The sequence below is a fragment of the Cajanus cajan genome, chromosome 3 (assembly GCF_000230855.2).
Source record: "Cajanus cajan strain Asha chromosome 3, NIPB_CcT2T_4, whole genome shotgun sequence".
Classification (NCBI taxonomy): Eukaryota; Viridiplantae; Streptophyta; class Magnoliopsida; order Fabales; family Fabaceae; genus Cajanus; species Cajanus cajan.
In genome coordinates, this window is record NC_138519.1 from 46,066,427 (window position 1) to 46,080,743 (window position 14,317).

Genomic DNA, 14,317 nt, shown 5'->3' on the forward strand with positions numbered 1-14,317 from the left:
GAGTCTGGAGAGACGGTACTCAGAGTCTGGAGAGACGGTACTCAAAGTCTGGAGAGACGGTACTCAGAGTCTGGAGAGACGGTACTCAGAGTCTGGAGAGACGGTACTCAGAGTCTGGAGAGACGGTACTCAGAGTCTGGAGAGATGGTACTCAAAGTCTGGAGAGACGGTACTCAGAGTCTGGAGAGACGGTACTCAGAGTCTGGAGAGACGGTACTCAAAGTCTGGAGAGACGGTACTCAAAGTCTGGAGAGACGGTACTCAAAGTCTGGAGAGACGGTACTCAAAGTCTGGAGAGACGGTACTCAAAGTCTGGAGAGACGGTACTCAGAGTCTGGAGAGACGGTACTCAGAGTCTGGAGAGACGGTACTCAAAGTCTGGAGAGACGGTACTCAGAGTCTGGAGAGACGGTACTCAGAGTCTGGAGAGACGGTACTCAAAGTCTGGAGAGACGGTACTCAAAGTCTGGAGAGACGGTACTCAAAGTCTGGAGAGACGGTACTCAAAGTCTGGAGAGACAGTACTCAACCATCAGCGTCGTCAGAGGCACGTTGGTGTTCAACTTCCGGCTCGGGCGTCGAGTGAAGTTGACCCTGGAGAGGGTAAACTTAGCTACCGAGGTTGTCAGAAGCGCCGAGGTATGTAACAACCTGGAGAGGCTACTCAACAATTTTCCACCAGAAGACGCTACAAGTCAGAAGGTTGGCACATCACCCGGACAATTGGGTCAACTCCTTTACTTGTCAGCCGGTACACTAAAAGGCCGTCCGACTAAGTAAAGGGGGGGCAGCTGTAGACCCCTAAAATTGTCCGGGTCAGAAATAAGACTCGAAGACTCTCAAAGATCAAAGGAAAGTCAGCCAGAAGGACTCCCAGAAGACCATAGGATGACTATCTGTAGGTTTAGAGGTCTTAGAGTAGCAAAAAATAAGAAAGTGGGAGGTTTAGAGCTCAATACGGCCTATTTGGAGTTCAGTACGGCCGTACTGCACATTTTGTACTACAATACGGCCGTACTGAAACCAATACGGCCGTATTAAAGCTCAATACGGCCTCCCTTGAGTTCAATACGGCCGTATTGCATGTTTTGCACTACAATACGGGCCGTATTGAATCAATACGGCCGTATTGAAGTGTCGGTGCTTCAATACGGCCGTACTGAATTCAATACGGCCGTATTGAAGTGTCGGTGCTTCAATACGGCCGTAGTGAATTCAATACGGCCGTATTGAAGTGCAAAAATGCAATACGGGCCGTATTGAACCCAGGGGCCGTATTGAGCCCCATTCCTATAAATAGGAGGTCATTTGGACGTCCTTCCACACTTCTACACACGGTTTTGACTCCCTCCTTGAGTATTCTGGGGTTTTTGAGCAGTGTTCTGCCCTAGAAATCTCTCTGGGAGTCGATCCGACGAAGTTCTGGAATTCCGAGCATTTAGCTTGGAGATTCGAACTTAGTAGAAGGGAAATCCTCCGGGTTTCCATAGTTAAAATTTTCTAGGAGGGAGCGAGCAGGCTTGTAGAGCGAGGGAACGCCAAAAAGCTTCCCAGTTTTACTTGAATATAAAAGCACGCTTCAAAGGTTTCTTCTTAAGTCCTTCCTTTTATTGCTTTCTGTGTGTATATTTAACTGTCATCATGTAGATAGTTAAGTTATAATTGTTTAGAATAAATAGGGGTAATTTAGTAATTTTGCACTATTATTTTTAGAAATAATCTGTCATAGGGAACCCGAAAGGGGCGCTGTGGGGTGCTAACACCTTCCCCACGCGTAACCGACTCCCTTACCCGACTCTGGTTGTCATGGCCGAAGTCGATTTTTGAATCGATTGCCTTAAACTTCTTTTTCTAATGTTTTGAGTAAAACATTGGTGGCGACTCCATGAACCCTTCTTTTTTATGAAAACCGCTAATCCATGGAGGGTCCCGCTTGGGAAAAACATGGATTGGTGAGCCTTTTAATAAAATTGCTCGTTTGACAAGGTCTCAGTTCGAGAATAAGTCATTCTAGCAATCCATATTTTTAAACAAATAAAAGAGTCCAACCATCCTTCGCGAATGCCGAAAGCCCGTTTCGGGCCGGTGGCGACAGACTCGACCAGCTCTGATACCATAAAAGTGTAACGACCCACCATGGTCTCTACACTTAGTGGAATCGCACTACTGCTAGTGAAACTAAGAGAAATATTAAGCTGGATAACTCATACATACATGTACAAATACAAATGAAATAACTAAGTTTCTGGTTATAAAATAGAACTCCATATATGTACAGTCATCCCAAAAATAATGACTCTAGTGCCGGTCAAGCATAGACAAAACTGTTACCCAAAATGGTAACTCTAACACGAGGATCAAAACTCCCCGTCTCGCAGCGGACACCTTAACTCCAAGCTAGCCCTGACCTGCTCCCATACCAAGTATGATCATCGCAGTTCCACCACATAGAAACAGAAGGGTAAGCTAGAGTTCAAAACCAATCATACAAGTACAGAATAAAATTTATACTACACATCATCCATTTATCAATCATGTTCATAGAGTCACACCATACACTTTATCCAACACTACTCATGTATAAAATACAATCCACTAATCATGAAGTCAAACACCACACTTCATCATATTAATAATCATGCAATAAATGCATCTCATGACAGATATCAATGCATATCAATCATTTAATGCATCATCACGCATACACCTAGGAGATCTCCCTAACAACAGAGCTGTATAAGTGACATTCCATCCTACCGAAACCACCCCAACCGTTTTCACGCCCAATGCGCCCGCTCGGTCACAGCTAAACAGGATATAATCCTCACTCGGGTTTACTCGGATGATATCACTTACACAACTAAAAGTCCAGATCCACCATCAGGTATAACACAGCTGGGTACGGGCTTACCACGACCTTGGCATGCATAACCAAGTCAATTATGGAGTTCGCCCACCGACTATCCGCAAGGATCCACGCACCTTCCCGAGTACTTGGTTAAGGAAATAACCCTCGACCTCATACCCCGCTCCAACATTAGCGAAGGACTTAGATGAGACTCACCCAACCCAGTGGCCTATCTGAGCACCACTCTCCCAAATCCAGTGGCCTACCTGAGCAACACTCTCATATATCAGTGGCATATCCAAGCACCACTCTTAAGAGACTCTATGTGAGCTCTTCTAGTTCGAAAATATTTTTTCTCTCCTCAAGTCCTAGGCTAGACTCATGCCATAAGGCATCACATGCAATTATGCATCACACATCATACATGGTCTGCCCACCATCATGATCAACAATCATACACATGTCATAAGACATCACATTCAATAATGCATCATACATCATACATGGTCTACCCACCATCATGATCAATAAACATACCCATATGAACATATACACATGTCATATCATATTCAAATATTCATACGTATCATCACAAAGCATACATATGAATCATACCTCACTGTACATCATATATCATACATACATGATCTAAACTTCGACTTAACATGCATTAGCATCATTTCATTCATAAACATATTCACGCCCGGCACAGCCTGAGCTCGCCCAGCCTAATCCCAACCTAAGTGATGGGTTCCTTCTCCATGGAATGTCGTAGAGATGAAGGAGAGGAAGCCTTGCCCTTGATCTAGGTTCAACAAGGAAGATAAAAGGAAGGTTTGTGGTGACAAAGGTGGAAGTTAGGCGTGAAGATGGTGTTTGGGCGGAAGCTTTTTTTAGGTGATGGTGTTTGGTGATTTAGGTTGGCTCACTCCAAGGTAGGTGGAGGCCACTCTAGGTATCACTCTCCAAGGGTGGAGAATGAAGGTAGGCTAGCCGAAGCAACCCTAGGGACTAAGGATAGGATTTGAGGCAAAGAAATGCTCTCTCAAATTCATATGATCCAAAGTATTTACAAGTGGTGGGGTGTTGGGTATTTATAGGAGGGGAGGCATCTAGGGTTGCATTTGGAGCAATGCATGGCCGAAATTCACAAGGCAAATGCACTCCAAATGCAATGCCAAATGAACCCTAGATGCTACTTGGTGGCCAAGGATGGAATCTAAGGGGTTAGATTGGCTACAACTAGGTGCATGATAAGTCCATGCAACCTTTGCCCTCCACTTGGGCCTAAGCCTTTCTAACACCAAAAATAGATCCAAAAACCACCAAAATAGGCGTCACCTCCTAATGGAATACCCTAGCCCAAAATAAAAACCCTAATCATCTAAAGCACCCCATAATACAAGGGTAAAATAGGAAATACAAAGAAAATAAATCCTATGACTAAAATACCCCAAAATACAAGGGTAAAATTGGAATAAACCAAATAAATCCTACACTACTCAAAATTAGTCATAGCATTGGACCATGTGATGGGTTTCACATGAAGTACCATGGATGGTCCTCCATCATACCCTCCTTCTTGAGAAGGATTTGACCACAAATCTTCAAGTTCTTCCATTCCATTGATCCTTCAAAAGAAGTGAAACCACAATTAGGGGAGTAAAATATTAAAACTTAACTATGCAATCCTGAAGTACATAATTTGTTGAATGAAGGTGCTTAGGGCAAAAGGGAAGAGCCAAAGAGGCATCACCATTTAAAATTTATTGACCCATGCAATTCATTCACCAAATCATCTAACTTAGGATTGGGTGCCTTTTATTCAATGATGGCTTTTAAAAAGGTGCTCATCCTCCATTGCCATCTTTCTTTGGCACCAAAGAAAAGAGGATGGCACAAGGGTTAAGGTTCACTTGAACCTAGCCCTTTTTCTTCAAAGGAAAAATTCTTTTTTTCTTTTCTTTTCTTTTTGTTTTTGTTTTTGCTTTTCTCTTCATCATCTTTCTTAGCCTTTAGTTTGAGTTGGTCCTGTAGACCCCTAAAATTGTCCGGGTCGGAAATAAAGCTTGAAGACTCTCGAAGACTGAAGGATAATCAGCCAGAAGGACTCCTCGAAGGCCCTAGGAGGGTTCTCTGTAGGTCCAGAGGTCTTAGAATAGCTCAAAATAAAGAAGTGGAGGGAAAAAGCCCAATACGGCCGTACTGAACTCAATACGGCCGTATTGAAGCTTCAATACGGCCATACTGAAGTCAGTACGACCGTATTGACACTTCAATACGACCGCTGCGAACTCAATACGGGCGTATTGAAATTTCTGACTTTCAATACGACCGTATTGAACCCCAATACGACCGTATTGAAGTTCAAAAATTTCAATACGGCCGTGTTGGCCTTGTAGGCCGTACTGCGCCTATTCCCTATAAATATGACGTCAATTGGACGTCATTCCAGACTTTTCAACATAGTTTGAACCCTCTCCTTGAGTATTCTGGGGTTTTTGAGCAGTGTTCTGCCCTAGAAATCACTCGGAGAGTTGATCCGACGAAGTTCTTGAGCCCCGAGCCATTTTGCTTGAGGATCGAACCTAGTCGAGGGGAAATCTTTTTGATTCCCTTAGTTAAAATTTTGTTCTAGGAGAGCGAGGAGCGGGCTTGTAGAGCGAGGGAACGCCAAAACGCTTCCCAGTTCATTTTTATAAAAAGCACGCTTCAAGAGGTTTCCCTTCAATCCTTCCTTTTACTGCTTTCTGTGTGCACATTTAAACTGTCATCATGTAGATAGTCAATTCATAATTGTTTAGAATAAATAGGGGTAATTTAGTAATTTTATACTGTTCTTTTAAAAATAATCTGTCATAGGGAACCCGAAAGGGGCGCTGTGGGGTGCTAACACCTTCCCCACGCGTAACCGACTCCCTTACCCAACTCTGGTTGTAGTGGCCAAAGTTGATTTTTAAATCAATTGCCTTATCCCTTTTTCCAATGTTTTGAGTAAAACATTGGTGGCGACTCCACGAACCCTCCTTTTATGAAAACCACTAATCCATGGAGGGTCCCGCTTGGGATTAATATGGATTAGTGAGCCTTTTAATAAAATTGCTCGTTTGACGAGGTCTCAGTTTGAGAATAAGTCATTCTAGCAATCCACTATTTTTAAACAAATAAACGAGTCCAACCATCCTTCGCGAATGCCGAAAGCCCGTTTCGGGCCGGTGGCGACAGATGGCGACTCCGCTGGGGAGGCCTCGAGAGTCAGTCCCATTTAGTGACAGATTATTTTTAACAAATAATAGTTAAAAATTACTTTATTACCCCTTCACTTGTATGATAACATGTTTATCTATTTGGCTTTAATAACTGTTGTTTGTTTAAATTCCGCAATTGTTTGAAATACAAACTGTACACAAACCTTTGCACACAACAGTTCCCTCTATACCCGGGGGCATGAGTGGTAATCCATAGGGAGTGGATGTTAGTACGGCCGGTTGATGGGTTTATAGGAGCCTATGAGACCGTTGTCGGAAAAACATCACTCAAGGTGATAACCATGAACTTGAGTCCGACGGTGCGTTGGAGCTTTCCATCGACCTACGACAAGAGGAATTGGGTCCCTATAATGGGGGCACCTTGGGGGCCTTTGACCAAGTGAGAACAGTTAGATCCTCCTTGAATATGCACTTTTCTGCAGGAGACCCCTACCTCGTAATTTGCTCGTGACTGTTCGTGGATGAGTGAATTGTTTGTGCATTCGTTATGTGACATTGTATGAGCATACATTTGCATTCTTTAAACAAACAACATTCCTATTCTATTAAAATAAGAATAAATAGAAATAAGGATCTTCTAGTACATGGTGTTAACATCTACCTTCATTGCATTCATATAGGTAGTTTCCCTTTTCACCCAAAAAATACAAAAAAAGATACAAAATATTCAAAAGAAAAATATGTATTTACCCAAACCAAGCAATATCATGCATCATCTTAGGAAAATCCTAAAAACATGATAATGCTTAGTTCAATAAACACAATGCATGCATGTTCAACATCATCATCTCATGCATATAGATCATGGAGGGATCTAAGAATCATTCATTTCATACATCCCTCCTAGTAATTCAGTAATAAACATAAATAAAAAGAAAGGATTAAATCGATGCGTATGTTCAAAAATGGATCGCACGCCGTTCGTCATCAAGTGTAAGCCAACAACCGCGCCAAGCGAGCGCACATCAACTCCGTTGTTGGTAATCAAGACGAATAAAGGGGAAGGTCCGACACCATTAAGGATCACCGCTCCAAGACCTTTCCCCTACGAATCAAATAAGGCTGTGCCGTGGATATACGACATCCACTCTTCTGCCGACAGCGATATCTCCAACATCGCTGGACTTGGGGGCATGACTAGGAGTGGCAGGATCTACACTCCCGAAGATCTTCATGATAAAGCCCCCAAGAATAAAGAAAAAGAAGAAAAGAAAACCGAGGAAAAAGAATCCGAGGAGGAGACAGACGAGCTGTTAAAGTTTATCCGACAGAGCGAGTACTCCATCGTGGATCAACTTCATAGGACGCCAGCAAAGATTACGCTGTTGTCGTTGATCCTAAGTTCCGAACCGCATCGGCAAGCTCTGTCGAAAGTCTTGAACGAGGCATACGTGTCGCACACTATCTCCCAAGACGAGTTTGAGGGGATTGTTAGTCACATCAAGGCTAATGATCACCTCACCTTCATCGATGAAGAAATCCCCGCCGAGGGATCAAACCACAACAAGCTCTTGCACATCTCTATAAAGTGCAAGGAGTATCACATCGTTAAAGTCTTGGTAGGTAATGGATCTTCCTTGAAAGTGATGCCAAAAAGAACGCTCAAGCAATTGGCAATCAAGGGAGTCCAAACGCGCCCGAGCAACATGATCGTTCGAGCTTTCGACGGTTCTAAAAGAGAAGTAGTGGGAGAAATCAATCTTCCAATCCAAATTGGACCCACTATCTTCAACGTCGAATTTCAAGTGATGGACATTACTCCCGCATACAGCTGTCTCCTCGGCCGACCTTGGATTCATGATGCGAAAGCTGTACCCTCTACGCTCCACCAGAAAGTCAAGTTCATAGTGGGTGACAAACTGGTGACTGTACAAGCTGAAGATGACATACTCTGATGGAATGTGGCTTAGTTCCATGCACGCCCTTGATCTTGGTTCAACAAGGAGACTCCAAAATGATGAAGAAAATGGAGGGATGGTTGGCGGAAGCACAAAGAAATGAAGGTGAAGATGGTTTGCTCAAGGTAGTCTCATCCAAGTGTAGGATGAAACCTAAGTAGGGTTTTGCTTTTATGGTGGAGAGGGGAGGAGGTTAGCCAAAGGCAACCTAGTGCTAAGGAAAGGGATGGGTGTTTAGGGTAAAGGAGGTGGCGCAAGGTGAAAGGGAGGTGTTTGGTGGAGGTGTTACTCCTTTTGGGCTAGCTCACTTCACTAGGTTGGTGAAGGCCACCCAAGGTAGGCCTAACTCACTCACTCACGGTGGTGGTAGGAGGAGGAGAAGGAGAGGAGGCCGTGGAGTACCTAAGACTAAGGAGAATGACAAGAGGCAAAATGCTCACTCAATATCATCAATATCCAAAAGTATCTACAAGGAGCTAGACTAGGGGTATATATAGGAAGGCTTGCATTTAGGGTTGCATTTAGGGTAAGTGGCCGAATTTCACTAGGGAGAAATGCACCCTAAATGAAATGCCAAATGCAACCCTAGATGCTACTTGGTGGCCAAGTTTGGCATCTTTAAGGGTTTAGGTTGGCTACAACAAGGTGCATGATAAGTCCATGCATCCTTGGCCCTCCAATTGGGCCTAAGCCTACCTAACACCAAAAAAATAACCAAACAACACCACTAAGTGTGCGTCACCTCCTATTGGATGCACCCTAGCCCAATTAAAATCCTAAGCATCTAAATTACCCCAAAATACAAGGGCAAAAATGGGAAATACAAAGAAATAAACCCTAGGACTAAAATACCCCAAAATACAAGGGTAAAAATGGAATAAAGCAATAAATTCTATACTACTCAAATTAGCCATAGTCATGAACCATGTGATGGGTCTCACATGAAGTGAAGTACCAAGGATGGTCCTCCATCATACCCTCCTTCTTGAGAAGGATTTGACCTCAAATCTTTAAGCTCTTCCATTCCATTGATCCTTCAAAAGAAGTGAAACCACAATTAGGGGAGTAAAAATTAAAACTTAACTATGCAATCCTTAATACATAAGTTGTTGAATGAAAGTGCTTAGGGCAAAGGGGAGAGCCAAAGAGGCATCACCAAAATTTTATTGACCCATGCAATTCATTCACCAAATCATCTAACTTAGGATTGGGTGCCTTTTATGCAATGATGGCTTTTTTAAAAAAAAGGTGCTCATCCTCCATTGCCATCTTTCTTTGGCACCAAAAGAAGGAGGATGGCACAAGGGTTAAGGTTCACTTGAACCTAGCCCTTTTTCTTCAAAGGAAAAATTCTTTTTTTCTTTTCTTTTCTTTTTGTTTTTGTTTTTGCTTTTCTCTTCATCATCTTTCTTAGCCTTTAGTTTGAGTTGGTCCTCATTCACTTGAGAGGGTGATAGAGGACACCACACAAACTTCTTACCTAAGTGTTGGAAATTTATTTTATTGGTGAGGCCATCATGGATTATGTGCTTGTCAAATTGCCATGGCCTCCCAAGCAAGACATGACTAACCTCTAATGGCACTATGTCACACAAAACATTTTCTTTATAGTTGCCAATAGAGATTGGTATGCTTGCTTGTTGGTTAACTACAACTCCTCTATCCTCATTGATCCATTGCATTTTGTAAGGTTTAGGATGAGGTTTTGTAGTCAAGGCTAACTTATCAACCAATCTAGTACTACAACAATTTGAAGTAGACCCACTATCGACAATGAGAGAACAAGTACTTTCTAAGACATTGCATTTTGTTTGAAACAAGTTCTCTCTTTGTGATTGGTCAATTTCACTAGATTGATTGTTAAGGAGCCTTTTAACCAACAATAGGTCTCCTTCACAAGGTAAGATTTCTTCCTCGGAATCTATGGCTTCTCCTTCACTACTAGAGGAAGAAGAAGTAGCTTCATCAAGGCTACTATAGTGGTCTTGGGCTTTTAAAACCATAGTTTTCTTTGTAGGACATTGGGAAGCAATATGTCCTCTTCCAAGACACTTGAAGCACTTGATTTCACTTGACTTAGACTCTTTGGAAGGTGCTTTAAAAGATGATTTTTCTTTTTCTTTTTCTTCCTTGGGATAAGGTAGGGAAGAGTGACCCTCCTTCTTAAAACTCTTGGAATAAGAGGGAGTGGAGTCTTTTCGAAAAGGTTTTCTTGTAAGTTGATGCTCCACTCTTGAGCAAAGTTGAACAAGTTCATTCAAATCCCTATAAGGTAGAAGTTCAACTTTGTCTCTTATCTCAAGATTAAGACCACTTTGAAATCTAGAGATTGTGGTCCTCTCTTCCTCCCTAATCCCAGCCCTCATCATTAGCAACTCCATAGATTGCCTATATTCTTCCACACTAGAGGACCCTTGTTTCAATCTTTGAAGCTTATCCATAAGCTCTCGGTCATAGTATGGAGGAATATGCCTCCTTCTTAAGGCACTACGGAGCTCATTCCAATATTGGATTGGGGGCTCATGATTTATTCTCCTTTCTTTTTCTAAGGAGGTCCACCAATACATAGCATGCCCTTGGAAGCTAAGGGTTGCTAAAGAAACCTTCCTATCTTCACTTATTCCATGGCAAGAGAAAAGTTGCTCAACTTTCATTTCCCAATCTAAATAATTTTCAACATTATCCTTGCCATGAAATGGGGGAAGATTGATGTTAGGTTCCCTATTGGAGGACTCCCTATTTCTATGATGTCTTGGGGGCCTTTGATAGTAATCATCATTGTGATGACTACTAAAGAAGATATCACTTGGAGGTTGGGTATGATGCCCTTCCTCCTCATGAGCACTTGTATACATGTGCCCCTTTCCTCTTGAGGGTTGAGGAGAAGTGACTTTTGGTCTTGAACCACTAGCCTCTCCTCCCACAACTAATCTTTCTAGCAATCTTTTTATTTCTTCATTATTTCTTTCTTGCTCTTTTTCTTTTCTTCTAATTTCTTCCTCTCTTTTTATATTTTCTTCCTCTTTTCTTCTTAGGTAATCTTTCAATTGCCTAAGCTCATCCCTAACACTAGACCTAGTGCTATGAGAATTATGACCATGTACACTAGAATGCTCACTCATCTTTGATCAAAAGGTTTTCACAAAATTTTCACAAAGAGTTAAAAAGGTTTTCACAAAGATTGAGTGATTAAAAGGTTTTCACAAAAAGTTTTAAAGGTGCAAGATAAGTAGAAAAGGCCTAAGTATACAAATTGAACCTTCAAGGGGAGGTGGACTACAAAGAATCACTTAATAACCAAGCCCTTTTCAAGTAAAAAATCACTAAGCCCTTTTTACCTTTCTTACAAAAACAATTTTGACACTACCAAGTGTGTGTGTGCACGCACCCCTAGTAGGCAAAAGAATTAAGCCTTCTAAACGTTTTGGAAGCAAAAGTAAAAATCCTAGACAATTATACTAGTAAGACTATAAAGCATGCAATGGAAAGCAATTTAGAACATACACTAGTCGAGGTCCTAGTGAAGGTTTTCAAATCACCTTCTCTACACGCTCTAAAACCCAAGTTGTAGAGGTTTAATAATGGCCAAATACAAACCAAGAGAAAGAAACCAAGGCCAAAAACACAAAGTGGCCGAGAACGAAAAAAAATTAAGCAAAGAAAACAAGTAACACAAAATTCAAGTCTTCAAAACTCCTTCACTTGGGTTCCTTCACAAGAAGCAAACGGTTAGCACCTCTCCCCAAAGTGTTTGCTCTCCTTTTGATTTAGTGAAAACCCTTCCAAAGGCTAGGTTGGGTTTTGGTTCACTCCTCCACTCAATCCACCAAAGGATTGCTACTTTGCTAGTTAGGTGCTTCACCTACAAGTCAATGAGAACAACCAAGAGCAAGAGTTCCAAAGAATAAAAACTGAAAAGGCTAATTATAAAAGGCTAAACTCAGATTGATTAAGATGAGACAAACAAAAGAGATCAAAGGAAAGACAAGCAAAAAAATTAAGACTCAATCAATAAAAGCTAGCACTCAAAAGAATTAAACCTAGAATGGCACTAGAATGGTTTGTGTTTAAGTTTCACTTGATTAAGTCCTTTAGTAATTTCGGTCCAGCCAAGGTATAAGTCCCAAAATAAGTCCAAAATGTCATATGTCCAACTCCAAATGCAAAGGGAATGGTCCAAGTCCACAAGTCAAGCAACAAGTCCTTTTTGTCCAAGGTATATATTTTTTTGTTCTTGTTCTCTTTTGGTCACGGCCTTTTACCTTTAAAATGTCCTTGGGTCCAATTTTTTTTTTAATTTTTCAGCCCAAATAGTTGCTTAGGTTTTGCACTTGTGGTGGCACAAAAATTAGGTCAAAATATATAGCATAGGAGCAAGACAATTGGCGTGAAATTAGAGGTCCTTAGGGAATATTTTGAGTGGATTTTGTTTTGTACTATTTAGGTCAAATTGTTTAGCACAAAAGTCCAGCACCTCTTAGATTCTTTTTAGGGTTCTTGGCAAACAAGGAATAAACTTAAACAAGTGAAAAATGCAAGATAAGGATGGGCGGTTTGTATAGCATGTGCAAGGAGATTCACACATGGAAAATCATGGCAACATGGAACATGCTAGAAGCTAATAGCATGCATGAATGACCTAGATAGGAGTTCTATATGACACGCCCACTTTAAGATGTATGCACCATGGTATTTTTCATGTTTTCATGCAAGGTGTTTGGCACATACATGGAAAATGTGTAAGACAAAATATAGGAAGTAAATTGACAAAACAATAGGTAGATTCAAAAAGAAAAATGCATGATCATGTTATACTCAACCTAACATGGAATATGACAACCCTAAAAACAAGGAAACCTAAGGCATGGAAGGTTCAAGGAAAACAAGCATGAACCACACAAAAAAAAATATTCGGTCAAGAGAGGAGAAGAAGAGAAATGACCGAATAGAAAAAAAAGAAAATAACAAGACTCAAATAAAGACAAGGAAAGGAAACTTTTACCCTTGAAGAACCATGGCTCTAGATACCACTTGATGGAATGTGGCTTAGTTCCATGCACGCCCTTGATCTTGGTTCAACAAGGAGACTCCAAAATGATGAAGAAAATGGAGGGATGGTTGGCGGAAGCACAAAGAAATGAAGGTGAAGATGGTTTGCTCAAGGTAGTCTCATCCAAGTGTAGGATGAAACCTAAGTAGGGTTTTGCTTTTATGGTGGAGAGGGGAGGAGGTTAGCCAAAGGCAACCTAGTGCTAAGGAAAGGGATGGGTGTTTAGGGTAAAGGAGGTGGCGCAAGGTGAAAGGGAGGTGTTTGGTGGAGGTGTTACTCCTTTTGGGCTAGCTCACTTCACTAGGTTGGTGAAGGCCACCCAAGGTAGGCCTAACTCACTCACTCACGGTGGTGGTAGGAGGAGGAGAAGGAGAGGAGGCCGTGGAGTACCTAAGACTAAGGAGAATGACAAGAGGCAAAATGCTCACTCAATATCATCAATATCCAAAAGTATCTACAAGGAGCTAGACTAGGGGTATATATAGGAAGGCTTGCATTTAGGGTTGCATTTAGGGTAAGTGGCCGAATTTCACTAGGGAGAAATGCACCCTAAATGAAATGCCAAATGCAACCCTAGATGCTACTTGGTGGCCAAGTTTGGCATCTTTAAGGGTTTAGGTTGGCTACAACAAGGTGCATGATAAGTCCATGCATCCTTGGCCCTCCAATTGGGCCTAAGCCTACCTAACACCAAAAAAATAACCAAACAACACCACTAAGTGTGCGTCACCTCCTATTGGATGCACCCTAGCCCAATTAAAATCCTAAGCATCTAAATTACCCCAAAATACAAGGGCAAAAATGGGAAATACAAAGAAATAAACCCTAGGACTAAAATACCCCAAAATACAAGGGTAAAAATGGAATAAAGCAATAAATTCTATACTACTCAAATTAGCCATAGTCATGAACCATGTGATGGGTCTCACATGAAGTGAAGTACCAAGGATGGTCCTCCATCATACTCATCAGCAAACCATCCACCATACCTTACGTGGATGCAGCGAAGGAAGCTTTAGAAACCGCCTTCCAAGCATTGGAAATCGCCAATGTCGAAACGTTTCCCCGAGAAATGAAGAAGGTAGCCTCCATGCTCACCAAGAACGAATACTTGCCAGGACAAGGATTAGGCAAGGACTCCCAAGGAATCCCAGAGCTACCTATTATCAAGGACAATCCGGGGAAACAAGGGTTAGGATACAACCCTGTTAAAGATCAAAGAACGAAGAGGAATCAAGATCCTTCTCGACGT